At 39.5% G+C, this 16183-nt stretch overlaps 1 protein-coding gene and 1 long non-coding RNA gene across 13 annotated transcripts in view; one reads left to right on the top strand and one right to left on the bottom strand.

Moving 5' to 3' along the window:
• Positions 1-16183, top strand: part of CDC14B (cell division cycle 14B) — a 123821-nt gene that overhangs the window by 24346 nt on the left and 83292 nt on the right. The window lies entirely within an intron of this gene.
• On the bottom strand, positions 10353-15529 carry LOC145518691 (uncharacterized). Its single transcript, XR_014063149.1, has 2 exons — positions 14858-15529; positions 10353-11944 (listed from the first exon to the last, which is right to left on the bottom strand). It is a non-coding gene; the product is annotated as an uncharacterized LOC145518691 (long non-coding RNA).

The raw sequence follows: 16183 nt of genomic DNA, 5'->3' as shown, positions 1-16183 counted from the left end.
GTATTTATCCAAAAGAATTAAAAACAGGCTCTTGAAGAGATAGTTGCACGCACATGTTCACTGCAGCATTTTTCACAAAGCCAAGAGGTGGAATTGTCCATTGATAGATGAATGTATAAAGAAAATGTAATAAATATGTAGAGCAACATGTATGTCTGTTGATGTATACAACATATATGTATGTATGAATACACATATGTATTCAGTCTTAAAAAGGGAAACCCTGTTATATGCTACAATGTGGATGAACCTTGAAGAAATTATGCTAAGTGAGATAAGCCAATCATAAAAGACAAATAATATATGATTCCAGTTATGTGGAATCTAAAGTAACCTATTGCTTGAAAACAGAAAATAAATGGTAATTGCCATTGTTGAGGGGAGTTGCTGTTCGATGGGTATAGTTTCAATTTTTCAAGATGAAAAGTTCTAGAGATCTACTGCACAAGATATATATAGTTAACACTACTGTACACTTAAAAATGGTTAAGATGGTAAATTTATACTGTTTTATGCTGTGATCAAAAGAGCACAAAAAGAATTTATCATTGTTAAAAACTCAGTTTCGCATCTATTTCTATTTCATACTAATCTGAGTATTGTTATTTGTGTGATATTTCTTCCTGGAATTTGTTAGGCTCTTTGATACCAAGAATACAGATGTCAGAGAATGTTTTACCTGTATCTTAAGCAAGTAAGTGCATCCGACAACTATAAGAGTTACTTTTAAGAAAGAAACAGAATGTTTAAAATTAGAATTGTTTAGGAAAATTTAGGATGTGTGATTAAGCATAAAGAGAATGCTTACACATATCCACTCAATTTAAACAAAAACAATAAAATATACTTACTAGTTGTAAATTTTATCAGAATACTTAGGACTTTATGATTTTTTTCAACAGGAAAGTTTCACTCTTGTTTTCAGATAGTTGTTTTTCAATTATAACTAAATAATACTATAAAGGATAAAGCTGCTTCATAGTTATTAGGTAAATATCACTTTGTTATATTGATAAAATAGATTAAATATAATTTAGCATGAAAATGGAAATTCCTGGATTTTTCATGAATTCTCCTAAAACTTAAAAAAAAAGTAAAGAAAACTAACTCGAAATTATTATATCAAACTTAGAAAGAGTTTTTTCCTTCTCAAAATCAAAGCATAAACAAATTTCTCTTAAAGTCTTTGGGCTTACTGCCTCAGAGAGCTAAATGTTACCACTGAGAAAATCTGTGATTAAAGGTAGTGTACTCTTTTGCTGGATAATGCTGTGTGGCTGGGTTAATAGGAGGCTTTCAGTGAACATCCCACTTTCTTTCTTAAGTTTCCACAAAGGTCTGCAGCTTCCAGCTCTCCTCCTGGATCCCTCAGGGTGTTTCTTCTGTGGTGTCATAGCTCCCCAAGGAAGCCAAGTTTTGAAGGGACTTGAGCCTGGAAAAGTGCAAGTAAAGCATCTTCTTTATATGATGACTTTTTTGGTGTTTTTTTGCCTCTCTTTCTTTTTGGGGAAAAAAAAGGTAAAATACTAATCTTGACAGACCTAGAAAGTAAGCCGTTTTTGGAAGTCACTTACTTGAACCATTTAATTATTTTTCCATAGGCTTACTTGAGGCCACGTTTTTAGGGCGGTTGTTGTTACGTATGCAATGATTTGGGATACATTTGTTGAAAGTGTTGTTTTACCCTGTTGTCACAAGTAACCTTGGGTAAGTTACTTATTCTTCCTTGGCACTGCCTCCTGTCTGTAAAATGAGAGTGATAATACCTATATCATAAGACTGTGGTGAAAAGTGAGATAATATGTGTAGTGCCTAGATTAGGATGTACTCCATAAATGAGAATTTCCTTTTCTTTTAACCTTGTCTGTCCTTCCATTTGTTAAATTTGTTTGTTAAACAGGCATTTTCTGAGTGCCTGTTGTGTCCTAGGCACTATGCTAGGTAGGGTGTGTTTCTGACCACAGGTGTGCTCATTCTTTTCGAGCAGCTGAGAAAATCAGAGTTGTGCTGTGAGCCTTGGGACCAAAGGCCCTAAAAGCAGGAGGAAAGTCATAGCTCCCTTGCTTTTGTGTTGCTGACAGTGGAGTCCGTTGTCTCTTACTATCCACTTGTCAGAAGGTGTAGACTAGAAACCAATGGACTTACTTCTATGGTGTTTATCATAGTAACCATTAACTACATGTTAGCAGATATTGAACATTTCCATCACTGCAGAAAGTTTCATTGGGCTTTGATGTTCTTGGTAGTGTGAGTTGGATTATTAGTTTTAAGAAAAAGACAAGAGATGTAAGAACTCCAGAATATTCTGCTATGTTTATTTTACTTAAAGCAAGTCTTAGTTGGAGGCATATGACGTGATATTGAGTCATTTTTCTCCTTATTCTCAATCCAGAGTATTTTTTAAATAATCTGGCAGATAGAATGCAAGAAATGGGCAGGTAATCTTTCTATTAAAAGATAGGCTTTAGTTCTGTGGATTTTCCTTCATGAAGATTTTAGGAGCACTTTGTAGCCTTTTTCTTTTTATAAACTGAGGAAGGATAAAAATATTTAATATTTCAAAACTCCTTGAAAGGATAGCTATACTATTTCTTCGTGTATATTTTTAGTTTTGGTTTATTTAAGTTGCAGTACAATTTACTATTCATGCATGGTCTGTAGTATATACTTAATAGATCAACATAGTTCTTAATTATATTCTATACAAAATACTTTATTCTGTAGTGTTTTCACGGATCTGTACCAGTCAAGATTCTTTTTGGCTATCTCAGCCCCTGTCTCCTCTGCTTTTAACGAGCAAAGTTTAGTTTGTTTGTAGTAAAATGCACAGATTTATGGATACAGCTTGAAGTTGTATAAGTTTATGCTCCTGTGAACCACTGTTCCCTCTGGGCCTCTTTCCATTCAACTCCCTTTTATCCCAAGTAACCACTGTTCTGATTTCTACCAGGATAGACTACTATTAACTGTTCTTGTATTTTATGTATCTGTAATCATACAGCATGACCCCTTGTATCTGTTTTTTGCTTTGCATAAGCCTCTTAAAGATGCATCCATTTTATTTTGTGTATCAAGACTTCATTTGTTTGTTTTTGCTGAGTAATTTTCCATTGTATGAATGTACCACACTCTGTTTATCCATACTCCTGTTGATTGACATTCATGTTGTGTCCAGCTTTTGGTTGTTATAAAACTGCTACATATATTTGTGTGTAAGTCGTTTTGTAGATACATGTTTTACTTTTTGTTGGATATATGCTTAGGAGTAGGATGACAGGGTAATAGGGAAAGTGCATGTAACTTCAAAGAAAGTAGGGAAAACCACTAGACCATTCAGGTATGACCTAAATCAAATCCCCTATGAATTATACAGTGAAGGTGACAAGTAGATTCAAGGGGTTAGATCTGGTAGACAGAGTGCCTGAAGAACTATGGACAGAGGTTCATAACATTGTGAGGCTGTGACCAAAATCCCAAAGAAAAAGAAACGTAAGAAGGCATAGTGGTTCTCTGAAAAGGCTTTACAAATAGCTAAGGGAAGAAAAGAAGTGAAAAGCCAGGGAGAAAGGGAAAGATAACACCCAACTGAATGCAGAGTTCTAGAGAATAGCTCGGAGAAGGCAATGGTACCCCTAGTACTCTTGCCTGGAAACTCCCATGGACGGAGGAGCCTGGTAGGCTGCAGTCCACGGGGTCGCGAAGAGTTGGACACGACTGAGCGATTTCACTTTCACTTTTCACTCTCATGCATTGGAGAAGGAAATGGCAACCCACTCCAGTGTTCTTGCCTGGAGAATCCCAGGGACGGGGGAGCCTGGTGGGCTGCCGTCTATGGGGTCGCACAGAGTCGGACACAACTGAAGCGACTGAGCAGCAGAGAGTAGCTAGGAGAGATAAAAAGTCCGTCTTCAATGAATAATGAAAAGAAGTAGAGGAAAACAATAGAAGGGGAAAGACTAGAGATCTCAAGAAAATTGGAGATTTCAAGGGAACATTTCATGCAAGGATGGGCACAATAAAGGACAGAAATGCTAAGAACCTAACAGAAGCAGAAGAGATTAAGAAGAGATGGCAAGAACACATGGAAGAACTATACAAAAGGTCTTAATGACCCAGATAACCCTGATGGTGTGGTCACTCACCTAGAGCCAGGCATCCTGGAGTGTGAAGTCAAGTGGGCCTTAGGAAGCATTACAATGAACAAAACTAGTGGAGGTGATGAAATTCCAGCTGAGCTATTTCAAATCCTAAAAGATGATGCTGTTAAAATGCTGGACTCGATATGTCAGCAAAACTGGAAAACTAAGCAGTAGCCACAGCACTGGAAAAGGTCAGTTTTCATTCCAATCCCAAAGAAGGATAATGCCAAAGAATGTTCAAACTACTGAACAGTTGTGCTCATTTCACATGCTAGTAAGGTTATGCTCAAAATCCTTCAAGCTAGGCTTCAGCAGTTATGTGAACTGAAAACGTCCGGATGTACGAACTGAGTTTAGAAAAGGCAAAAGAACCAGAGATCAAATTGCCAACATTCGTTGGATCTTAGAGAAAGCAAGGGAATTTCAGAAAAGCATCTACTTCTGTTTCACTGACTACCCTAAAACATTTGACTGTGTGGATCATAACATACTGTGGAAAATTCTTAAAGAGATAGAAATACCAGACCACCTTACCTGTCTCCCGAGGAAAATGTATGCAGGTGAAAAAGCAACAGTTAGAACCTTACATACAGCAACTGACTGGTTCAAAAGTGGGAAAGGAGTACAACAAGGCTCTACATTGTCACCCTGTTTATTTAACATATGCCGAGCGCATCATGTGAAATGCTGGGCTGGATGATACACAAGCTGGAATCAAGTGTGCTGGGAAATATATCACCAACCTCAGATGTGCAGATGACACCACCCTTATGGCAGAAAGTGAAGAAGAACTAAAGAGCCTCTTGATGAGGGTGAAAGAGGAGAGTGAAAAGCTGGCTTAAAACTCAGCATTCAAAAAACTAAGATCATGGCATCTGGTCCCATCACTTCATGGCAAATAGAAGGGGAAAAAGTCAAAGCAGTGACAGATTTTCTTTTCTTTTGCTTCAAAATCACTGTGGCCGGTGACTGCAGCCATGAAATTAAAAGACGCTTGCTCCTTGAAAGGAAAGCTATGACAAACTTAGTGTGTTAAAAAGCAAAACTATCACTTTGCCAATAAAAGTTCATTTTGTCAAAGCTATGGTTTTTCCAGTAGTCATGTATGGATGTGAGAGTTGGACCATAAAGAAGGCTGAGCGTCAAAGAACTGATACTTTCGAATTGTGGTGCTGGAGAAAACTCTTGAGAGTCCCTTGGACAGCAAGGAGATCAAACCAATCAATCCAAAGGAAATCAACCATGAATATTCATTGGAAGAACTGATGCTGAAGCTGAAGCTCCAGTACTTTGGCCACCTGACATGAAGAGCTGACTCATTGGAAGAGACCCTGATGCTGGGGAAAAATTGAGGGCAAGAGGAGAAGGGGGTGACAGAGGATGAGATGGTTGAATGGCATCACTGACTCAGTGGACATGAGTTTGAACAAATTCTGGGAGATAGTGAAGGATAGGGAGTCCAGGCGTGGTGCAATCCATGGGGTTGCAAAGAGTCAGACACAACTTGAAAGTGAAAGTGAAGTCGCTCAGTCGTGTCCGACTCTTTGTGACCCCATAGACACCAGGCTCCTCTGTCCATGGGGTTTTCTACGCAAGAGTACTGGAGTGGGTTGCCATTTCCTTCTCCAGGGAATCTTCCTGACCTAGGGATCAAACCCAGGTCTCCCGTGTTGTAGACAGTTGCTTTACCGTCTGAGCCACCAGGGAGATAGTGAAGGACAGGGAATCCAGGTGTGCTGCAATCCATGGGGTTGCAAAGAGTCAGGCATGACTTAGGGACTAAAAAACAACAAATGTAACACCATTTTATATTCCCATTAGCAGTATTTAAGTTTGAATTGTTCCACATCTTCAAAAATTGGTACTGTCGTTCTAATTTTAGCCATTCTCATGTGTGTGAACTGGTATTTCATTGTGGTTTTAATTTGCATTACCCTGAATGCCTTTTTTCATAAGATTATAGGCTATCCCTTTCCTGGTGGCTCAGATGGTAAAGAATCCGCCTGCAATGCAGGAGACCTGGTTCAATCTCTGGGTTGGAAAGATCCCCTGGAGAAGGGAATGGCTACCCACTCCAGTGTTCTTGCCTGGAGAATTCCAGGGACAAGAATTCTTGAGGGCTACAGTCCTTGGGGTTGCAAAGAGTTGGACATGACTGATCGACTAACACTTGGCAGCACTTGTAGGCTACTCCTATTACTTCTTTCAAAAGTGTTTCAAATCTTTTGTCTTGGTTTCTATTTTTAAAATTTTAATATGTACCTTTAGTCCTCTCTACACCATTTTCTTAAAAACTGAAGCAAAATTGGCATGGTAATTTAGAAAAAACCTCCTTGAGGAGTTTCTTTAGAGACAAAATTACCTATTGATAGGACTAGTGACCTAAAATTTTGTATGTCCTAAATATTGTTAGAAGGGCCTTGAAATACCATTGGAAATAAGGAATGAATATTGTGATTAAGAATTCACTTCTGATAAAGGCAATTATATATTAAAAATATTCATTAAAGTAAATTTTTGTTTTTCATTCATTGCCATGAAATTTGAAATGAGACCTACCATTTATTTATCCCTGCTTGCCCCCTTTGAAATGCTTTAAAAGGGTAGATCAGTTAGAATTTATCTTATCAAACTTCTTGGCTTTGGATCCTAGAAAAACATCTGTCTGCTGAAGTTGACTCCTTTACTTCTATGTGACTCTCTTTCTAGCTCAGGTGTCTGATTTCCTTGACTATGATCCAAGTGTTGTAGGACATGTTCATGATGCCAGATGTCAACTCTTTGTATCATACTGATGGACACTGACCTGACCCCAGTTTTGTCATTCACAACTCTTAGGATTTTTTGATAGGTAATAGTAACCACAGAAAAACTTGAGGTAGATGGGGGTTTCACTACTGTGGTACCAAGTTGCTGCCAAGTTATAATGAGAGCTAATCTCAGATAAAAACATTCTTCCACACAGCGAAGTCATTAAATATTCTTACTTAGCAAACAGGTGTAAAAGATGATGTACCGTGTCTTATAAGCTTGGTTGCTGTGTTTTTAGGTATTCGGATCACTCCTTTTATGAAATGTTCACTTGAAGCAGACAATGGTAATATTCTCGTTGCAGAATTCTGTTAGGCACCAGTTAATCAGATATCTCACAATCAGTAGCTGGACAGGGAACAGTTTAGGCTTCTAGACTTGAGTCTCATACACTATCCCTGAATAAGGATCATTAGATTCTTGTAATCTGTGTTTAAGATATTTTAGGCAGTCTACATATATGAACAGCCATTAATTTTACCAGTGACAGCCCACTTCTAACAACCATTACTCTGATTAACAAGCTATTAGTTTTACCAATAAAAAAACATTTTTGGCATTTGATGTTTTAATTATAAGTTCTCCAGATGTATGAATCTGCAGATGAAATCCAGATGAAAATCTGCAGCATCACCTCCGAATACCCGTCTTTAGTAATAGCTGTCCATCTATGGAGTGTGAATTTCTAATTAGAGCAACTGCATCCAGATCAACAGATTGGCCTCATGGGGTCACTTAAACCAGCTTAAATCATGTGCATTTCAACCTTTTCAAAGTAAAACAGCATGCCATTTGAAAGTAAACTAACAACTCAGTTTTCATTGTATAAAACAAGAAGAGAAGAATTCATCCGGTTAATGTACTCTACTTCCTAATAAATTTAGTTAGTAAATACATTAAAAATCTTAAATAAAAGTAATTAACTGAGAATTACATAATATTTAGTAACAAAGGAAACTAGGATCTGAAACTCTAATTTTTGGTTTTTCGTCACATAACCAGAGGGCATATGAGACAAAGGGGCTGGAGAGATTTTTTTCCCCAGTGATTTAAGTTTCAGGGCCTCTTGTTTTAAAAGAGAAGGCCCCAAGAGCTGACACAGCCCTCTTACCATTGCCATGCCTCAGTTATTACTCTTACACTGAGTACTCAGTGTACTGAGAGTCAAGCGCCGTTGAATCTCATAACTTACTGGATTTGTGGTCTCTGATGGAGAAGATTTAAATATGGGACCAAAGACAGTCTCAGTCACTCAGAGCTTTGTGTAGATTTTGTTTAAAGTGAAAGTGACAGAAAAAAGCTTCTGACATAGACATCAGAAGGGGGCAGGAGAGTACCCATCTCACTAGTTTAAGCGGGGCCTTATATACTTCTCAACTAGCAGTCGAGAATAGATAAAAAAAATACTTCAAGGCTGTGAGAATTTCACCCAAACCCTTTCCCGTAACATGCATCCTGGGATGACATCAGCACGAGATTAGCTAGAAGGAACACGGTAACCCAGATCTCAAGGCTGTGGAAGTTTTACCCAGGCCTTCTCCCATAGCATTCATCCAAAGCTCAAAAAAAAGGATTGTCCTTGAACAAGAGATACTGCTGCCTAAGAGGCTTACTATTCTAAGGCAAAAGAATATGCAAAAGAAAGAATGTTTACCTCCTCCTTAAAGGGGCCTTAGGCTTGAACTTCTTATCAACCTGCCTAAGTTAACTCTGGCAGAGGAACCAAAGATCAAATTGCCAACATCCGTTGGATCATCAAAAAAGCAAGAGAGTTCCAGAAAAACACCTACTTCTGCTGTATTGACTATGCCAAAGTCTTTGACTGTGTGGATCACAACAAACTGTGGGAAATTCATAAAGAGATGAGAATACCAGACTACCTGATCTGTCTCTTGAGAAATCTGTATGCAGGCCAGGAAGCAACAGTTAGAACTGGACATGGAACAACAGACTGGTTCCAAATCGGGAAAGGAGTACGCGAAGGCTGTATATTGTCACCCTGCTTATTTAACTTATATGCAGAGTACATCATGAGAAACTGCTGGGCTGGTTGAAGCACTAGCTGGAATCAAAATTGCCGGGAGAAATATCAATAACCTCAGATATGCAGATGACACCTCCCTTATGGCAGAAAGTGAAGAAGAATTAAAGAACCTCTTGATGACAGTGAAAAGGGAGAGTGAAAAAGTTGTCTTAAAACTCAGCATTCAGAAAACTAAGATCATGGCATCTGGTCCCATCAGTTAATGACAAATAGATGGGGAAACAGTGGAAACAGTGACAGACTTTATTTTCTTGGGCTCCAAAATCACTGCAGATGGTGACTGTAGCCATGAAATTAAAAGACGCTTGCTCCTTGGAAGAAAAGCTATGACCAACCTAGACAGCATATTAAAAAGCAGAGACATTACTTTGCCAACAAAGGTCTGTCTAGTCAAGGCTATGGTTTTTCCAGTGGTCATGTGTGGATGTGAGAGTTGGACTATAAAGAAGGCTGAGCACCAAAGAATTGATGCTTTTGAACTGTGGTGTTGGAGAAGACTCTTGAGAGTCCCTTGGACTGCAAGGAGATCAAATCAGTCAATCCTAAAAGAAACTAGTCCTGAATAGTCATGGGAAGGATTGATGCTGAAGCTGAAACTCCAATACTTTGGCCACCTGATGCGAAGACCTGACTCATTGGAAAAGACCCTGATGCTGGGAAAGATTGAAGGCAGGAGGAGAAGGGGACAACAGAGGATGAGAGAGTTGGATGGCATCACTGACATGATAGACATGAGTTTGAGTAAACTCCGGGAGTTGGTGATGGACAGGGAAGCCTGGCATGCTGCAGTCCATGGGGTTGCAGAGTCGGACACGACTGAGCGACTGAACAGAACTGAACTGAAGTCAACTCTCTCATTTCCCCCTTTTTCTTTTAAGAGAATATTGTTGCTGAGGGGGAAAGGGTGGAGAAATCTGTCAGTAACTGCTTCCTGTGGGTGAGGGGCACCCACCTTAAGTTGTTGAAGCAGTATATTCTCTTTACCCTTTTATTTAGGGTTTCTGATCCAAGGGCCCCAAGTAATAGCCAGAGGAGGCGGAAGTTGTAGGAGCATGAGCAGTCATTTGTAACTTAAAAGCCTCAAGCCCCTTAGATACAAAATTTGTTATACAATTACAGATAGAAGGAGCAAACAGCAAGAATAGGATGATTACAATTATTACAGTCAAGATGGTTTTCTACCAAGGAGAGCTTGTAAACCATGATTGTATCTGTGACCAGGTCACAGATGAACATCTAGGGAGTCCATTTTGAAGGGTGACCAAAATCTCTGCATCACAGTTACTTTGTCTTTGAAGTCGTTGTATTCTTTAGAAAGAACAGACTAGACAAGTAGTTTAAAAGGCAGAGACCAAAAATCAGTAAAAGAATTATTGTAATCAGTGATCCAAGCAAGGGTAAGAATCAGGTTACATTTGGTAGTAACTTTGATCCTGGTCTAGACAGAATCAACACTTGGGCTGCCCTGTTTATAAGAATAGAGCCATTTGGTGTGTTCATATACATCTTGAATGTAGGTATAACCAACCCAGTTAGAAGTAGTTGAAAGAGTGACAACCTAAACCTTAACAGACAAAATAAGTCTTACCATTGCTTTTTAGAAGAATGAGTCTGAACCCCTATGTAGACAGTTGTTTTAGGGAGACTTATAGCCAGGTAGCCACTTGTCTAAGTTTGTCCAAGTAGGCTTTAACCTCTTATTGTGGTAGTAATATATAAGCCAAAGTAGTTGTCACCATTAACAATTTTAGCGTTTTTCTAGGTATGAGAAGATGCGAGAATTTGGGCTCAAGAAAATCTTTATCTGAAAATATCCAACTCTCCGAAGACCTGTTTTGTCCATTTTTTCAGAGCACAGAACGAGTGTCTAATTTCTGATTTTTGCCGTGAACTCCTTTCAGGGGATGTTGAAGGTCAGCAGCTGTAGTGTCCATGAGTTAATCTTTGTAGAGGCAGACAGCAAGTACCATGCAGGGCCCCTTTATGGCCATGAGTTTGACCATGATTTGGGGCATTTCATGACCATCTTGTCCCACAGTGCTCTGAAGGCTCATTCCCAGATCTATGGAAAATTTCACTCTTAGGCCACTCCATGTGCTGTTACTGGACTAGGCCCTGTGAATAGCAAGTCTGTGAACCGCACTGTCTCACTAGTCTCTTGGTCCAGGAAAATAGTCTCTCTTGTTGCTTCTTCTCATATACAGAGTCACACCATTATAATTATGGATTTTATATGGCACTGTATACCCTCATTATATCAGTGGCTCAGTCACACACTTGGTAATGTAAGGGACAACACTTCTTGAAACAGGCAATATAGAAAACAATATAGTTAGCAGTAATAGTAAAATCATAAGAAAGAACTTAAGAACTTCCACTAGGTATAGCCCAGTGACATCTCCAGGTCATCTGACTTAGCTTGTTAAATGATTATAGCCTGCTGTTAATCTCCTGATTGTAGACCCTGAAGCATCTTATCTTTATTTAAAGACTGGTTACTGAGATAAGCTTTAGAAACAGAGTGTCCATTTTAATAACTTAATTAAACCTCTTAGCAATGTAACATAACCACAAGGAACTACCTCAGAAGTGAGTCTTAGTAAATACAGACCTTAATTAGCAAAACTGAAACTTAATATTCAGTGAAACATAATAGATGCCATAGGCCTGACATCAGTTGGGAGGATTTTTCTTTTAGAGCTCTCCAGTATACTTTGAGATTTCTGTATATGTCAAGAGACAGTCTTTTTTACCAGTATACTTTGAGATTTCTGTATATGTCAAGAGACAGTCTTTTTTACCTTGATGAGGCTGTTCAGAATCCAAATGTCTCCAATTTCTGGAGGGACAAGGCAGAGAGAAAAGAAAAATGTTTTAATTTTACCCACAGGTGTAAATCACCAAATTGTTTTCAACCATCAGTAACTTGAGGAGAAGAGCTTCTTTATATCTGAAAACAAAGATTAGAAGCCAGTAATATGTCAGACAAAAAGTCATGAAAATTGTAATCATATTTAGCAGTCTGTTTAATCTCATGCAACTAATCCCTTGGTTCTGCTGTCCCTGCCCAACAACCGAGGATGCCAGTGAAAGCGATAGTCTCCAAGAAGCTTGTGAAATTCTTTGCCAATGTCTACAAGACCTGTCCAGCAAAGTGGGTGCCCCAATCACTGGAGATTGTAGAACATACATTTTAACCATTTTTTCCCTCCATTGTGAGATATTAACCCTGAAGCCCGGAAAGGCTTTATCTTATCAAATAAAAGTGAGCTTTGTCAGGGAGCCAGGAAAAGCCAAGTGGCTATCTTGGACCTCCCATAGCTCTGACTGTTTGGTTAACAACCATTCTTTATCCATTTTAAATTCCCTGATGGGTTAATTTTTGTAGAAGCAGAATGAGCTTTGTCCATGTGTACCACATTCTGCCATCAAAAACCACATTCCAAGAAAACTTTGTTCTTTTAACAGGGAGAGAAAACCAAATTTCATTTCAGTACCAACTTATATTCACTGTGAAACAATAGTTATTCACTTAGTGAAAGTAACAATAAAAGATTTCAAAGGCAGTTTAATGTCTTACGAAACTTGTATCATGCACAAAACTCTTGTCACAAACCTTTTTACACTTTCCATATTTATCACCTCATTTGTGCTTTTAGAGAACAGCCACCTGTAAGTTTAGCCTTACTTTCTTTTTCCTTAATAGAATGTAATTCCATTCCTTATACGTTTTTATTGAAAACATACATCCTACTTTCCTTCAACAACCATGAACTATACTTTATATAATCATTTTGTAGATCAGGGCTTCCCTTGTGGCTCAGGTGGTAAAGAATCCACCTGCAATGTGAATCATGGGTTTGGTCCCTGGGTTGGGAAGATCCCTCGGAGAAGGGAAAGGCTACCCACTCCAGTATTCTGGCCTGGAGAATTCCATGAACGGTATAGTTCATGGGGTCACAAAGAGTCGGACACAACTGAGCAACTTTCACTTTCACTTTCAAACATAAATCACCCCAAGCTATGCCATTTGTAAAAGTATCTTCACAATGTCTATGTTGATTAGATTGGTAAACATTAATATTAGGTATCAATTCAATAGTGAATCTTTCCCAGTTCACACAAGCCTGAAATTCATTTTAGTTTAATGTTCTTGAATTTAGAATTGTTTGATATATAAGGATTTATTTCTCTTTAAGCCAATTAAATAGAGCTTATTGACCAATTAGCCTTCAGCAATGTTGTCCAAGGATGGAGACACACTGAGACACAAATAAATCTGGACAGACAGAGACCTCACAGTTTTCTGCTTGAAATTTAAAATGTATCTTTGTCCTTTTTTTCCCCTTTGGCTTTAAGTTCTACCAGTTTGCTCATGGCTGGAGTCCCACCCAGAGTGGGCTGTGTATCTCAAGGACATGATAAGAGTTAACTTCAGGTTTTTTCCCAGGCATGTTTCTGTTTCTCAGGCAGGGTTGGAGCTCCAAAATATTTTAATAAGCCAGCTTTTTTTTATTGCATGTGCAAAAAAAACTAGTTTTGCAATTTAAAAAAGATTTCATTTTAACCGTTTTCTCTAAAACTAGTCATAGTTTAAATGACTGACTTTTAAATTTGAACCAAATTTAAACCAAAGAGTGTTCAAATTGCCTCTGATGACAGAGGTGGACTGTCTGATAAGATGTTGTCCCAGCAGGGATTGTCTCTCCGGGCAGGTGAGGTCTTCTCTTCAAGCAAAGAAAGCCTGTATATAAGGGACTTTTTAGGCTCTGAGGATCAAACTTATCCCAGGTTTCCCAAGGTACAATTCAAAGGGGTGGTTCTGAAACTATTAACTCCTATCTATAAGAGAGAAAAAAGCGGTGCCCAGTGCCGTAACTTTTTTCTACCGGCGGCGTCCATCCTTGCCCTAGATGGGGGTGAAGACAGGTCTTCCGCCTAAGCTTCCTTCCCTGGCCAAAGTTAACCTGTCTCTTACTGACACAGGTGTCTCACTGTCGTCCCTCCCTGTTCTACCACTGAGGCATGGTGGAGACGCACCAGGAGTAGACCTAACGGCATCCCAGATTGATGTCCAGTTCCTCACCATTAAAACCTTTGCCTGATTTCTGCTTCTCCTCTGATGCCACCCGGAGTGGTATGTGACAGCAAAAGAGGTGTTGAAGGGCTGGCCAGCAAGGAAAAAGTGATTTTTGTCCTTGAGCTATTAGGGCCAATCTTTCCAGTTCATTTCCACAGATTCTACAGAAAGAATGTCTAAGGAGTTGAGACAAAAGCCACCAGAGAGCCTGCTCTGTTCTGCTAAGAGCCAGCATTACCAAAGGAAGAAAAGCCTGCTGCACTTCCAATCTGACCAGATCCTAGGATTCCCGACCTGTGTCCTCAGAAGTCTCATAGTCACCAGCTATGCCTCCATTCATATAGGCAGGAGGAACAAGTGTGACAAGGACTCACTTTCAGGTCATTGGTCACTGAGGCAGGCAGCTAAGAGAGCAACCTCTAGCCTGAGAGATGTTCCTGGAGATAAAGTTCCTCCCAGCTCCCAAATGTGCTCCTGTCTGCAGTGCATGAAAAGACAACCCAGGTGTAACTTTTGGCTTCTAGCAAGACTAGGTGTTTTGTGACTGTCAATCCAAATTTGAGGTCTAAGTAATAGTACACAGTAACAGAATGGATTGCAAGTCCCTTGAAAGTCTGTGATTCAACAGATTAGGTTAGTAGTTTCAATTCCCCAGGCAGTTACAAAATGGTCAAAGAGACCAGGAAAAGGTGACCGAGAAAGGAAGTTTGGTCCATATGCTTCTGAGTTAGTAGAGACTTTACAGTAAAAGAGCAAAAGAGTCCCAGCTCTGAATATTCTTACCTGTCTTGAAGATCCCAGATGAGCCCCCAAGATGATAGCTTACAGTGAACAGTGCCGCCGGATTCGTGGTCTCTGAAGGAGAAGATTTAACTCCGGGACCAAAGACAGTCTCAGTCACTCAGAGCTTTGTGTAGATTTTATTTAAAGTGAAAGTGGCAGAAAAAACTTCTGACATAGACATCAGAAGGGGGCAGGAGAGTACCCACTTCACTACTTTAAGTGGGGCCTTATAATACTTCTCAACTATCTGCTCAGTTCAGTTCAGTCCAGTCACTGAGCCACGTCTGACTTTTCGACTTCCATGGACTGCAGCACCTCAGGCTTCCCTGTCCATCACCATCTCCTGGAGCTTGCTCAAACACATGTCCATCGAGTCAGTGATACCATCCAACCATCTCATCCTCTGTCCTCCCCTTCTCCTCCTGCCTTCAGTCTTTTCCAGCATCAGGGTGTTTTCAAATGAGTCAGCTCTTCACATCAGGTGGCCAAAGTATTGGAGCTTCAGCTTCAGCATCAATCCTTCCAATGAATATTCAGGACTAATTTCCTTTAGGATTGGCTGATTTGATCTCCTTGCAGTCCAAGGGACTCTCAAGAATCTTCTCCAATACTGCAGTTCAAAAGCAACAGTTCTCTGGTGCTCAGCCTTCTTTATGGTCCAATTCTCACATCCATACATGACTACTGGAAAAACCATAGCTTTGACTAGATGGACCTTTGCTGACAAAGTAATGTCTCTGCTTTTTAATATGCTGTCTAGGTTGGTCATAGCTTTTCTTCCAAGGAGCAAGCATCTTTTAATTTCATGGCTATAGTCACCATCTGCAGTGATTTTGGAGCCCAAGAAAATAAAGTCTGTCACTGTTTCCACTGTTTCCCCATCTATTTGCCATTAACTGATGGGACTGGATGCCATGATCTTAGTTTTCTGAATGTTGAGTTTTAAGCCAACTTTTTCACTCTCTTTCACTTTCTTCAAGAGACTCTAGTTCCTCTTTGCTTTCTGCCATAGGGTGGTGTCATCTGCATATCTGAGGTTATTGATATTTCTCCCAGCAGTTTTGATTCCAGCATGTGCTTCATCTAGCCCAGCATTTCTCATGATGTACTCTGCATATAAGTTAAATAAGCAGGGTGACAGTATACAGCCTTGGTGTACTCCTTTCCCGATTTGGAACCAGTCTGTTGTACCATGTCCAGTTTTAACTGTTGCTTCTTGACCTGTATACAGATTTCTCAGAAGGCAGGTAAGGTGGTCTGGTATTCCCATCTCTTTCAGAATTTTCCACAGTTTGTCGTTATGATCCACACAGTCAAAGGCTTTAG

The sequence above is a fragment of the Giraffa tippelskirchi genome, chromosome 1 (assembly GCF_054371585.1).
Source record: "Giraffa tippelskirchi isolate mGirTip1 chromosome 1, T2T-mGirTip1v1.2.pri, whole genome shotgun sequence".
Taxonomy (NCBI): domain Eukaryota; kingdom Metazoa; phylum Chordata; class Mammalia; order Artiodactyla; family Giraffidae; genus Giraffa; species Giraffa tippelskirchi.
Note: the sequence above shows the minus strand (reverse complement) of the source record. Positions and strands in the feature narration are given on the sequence as shown.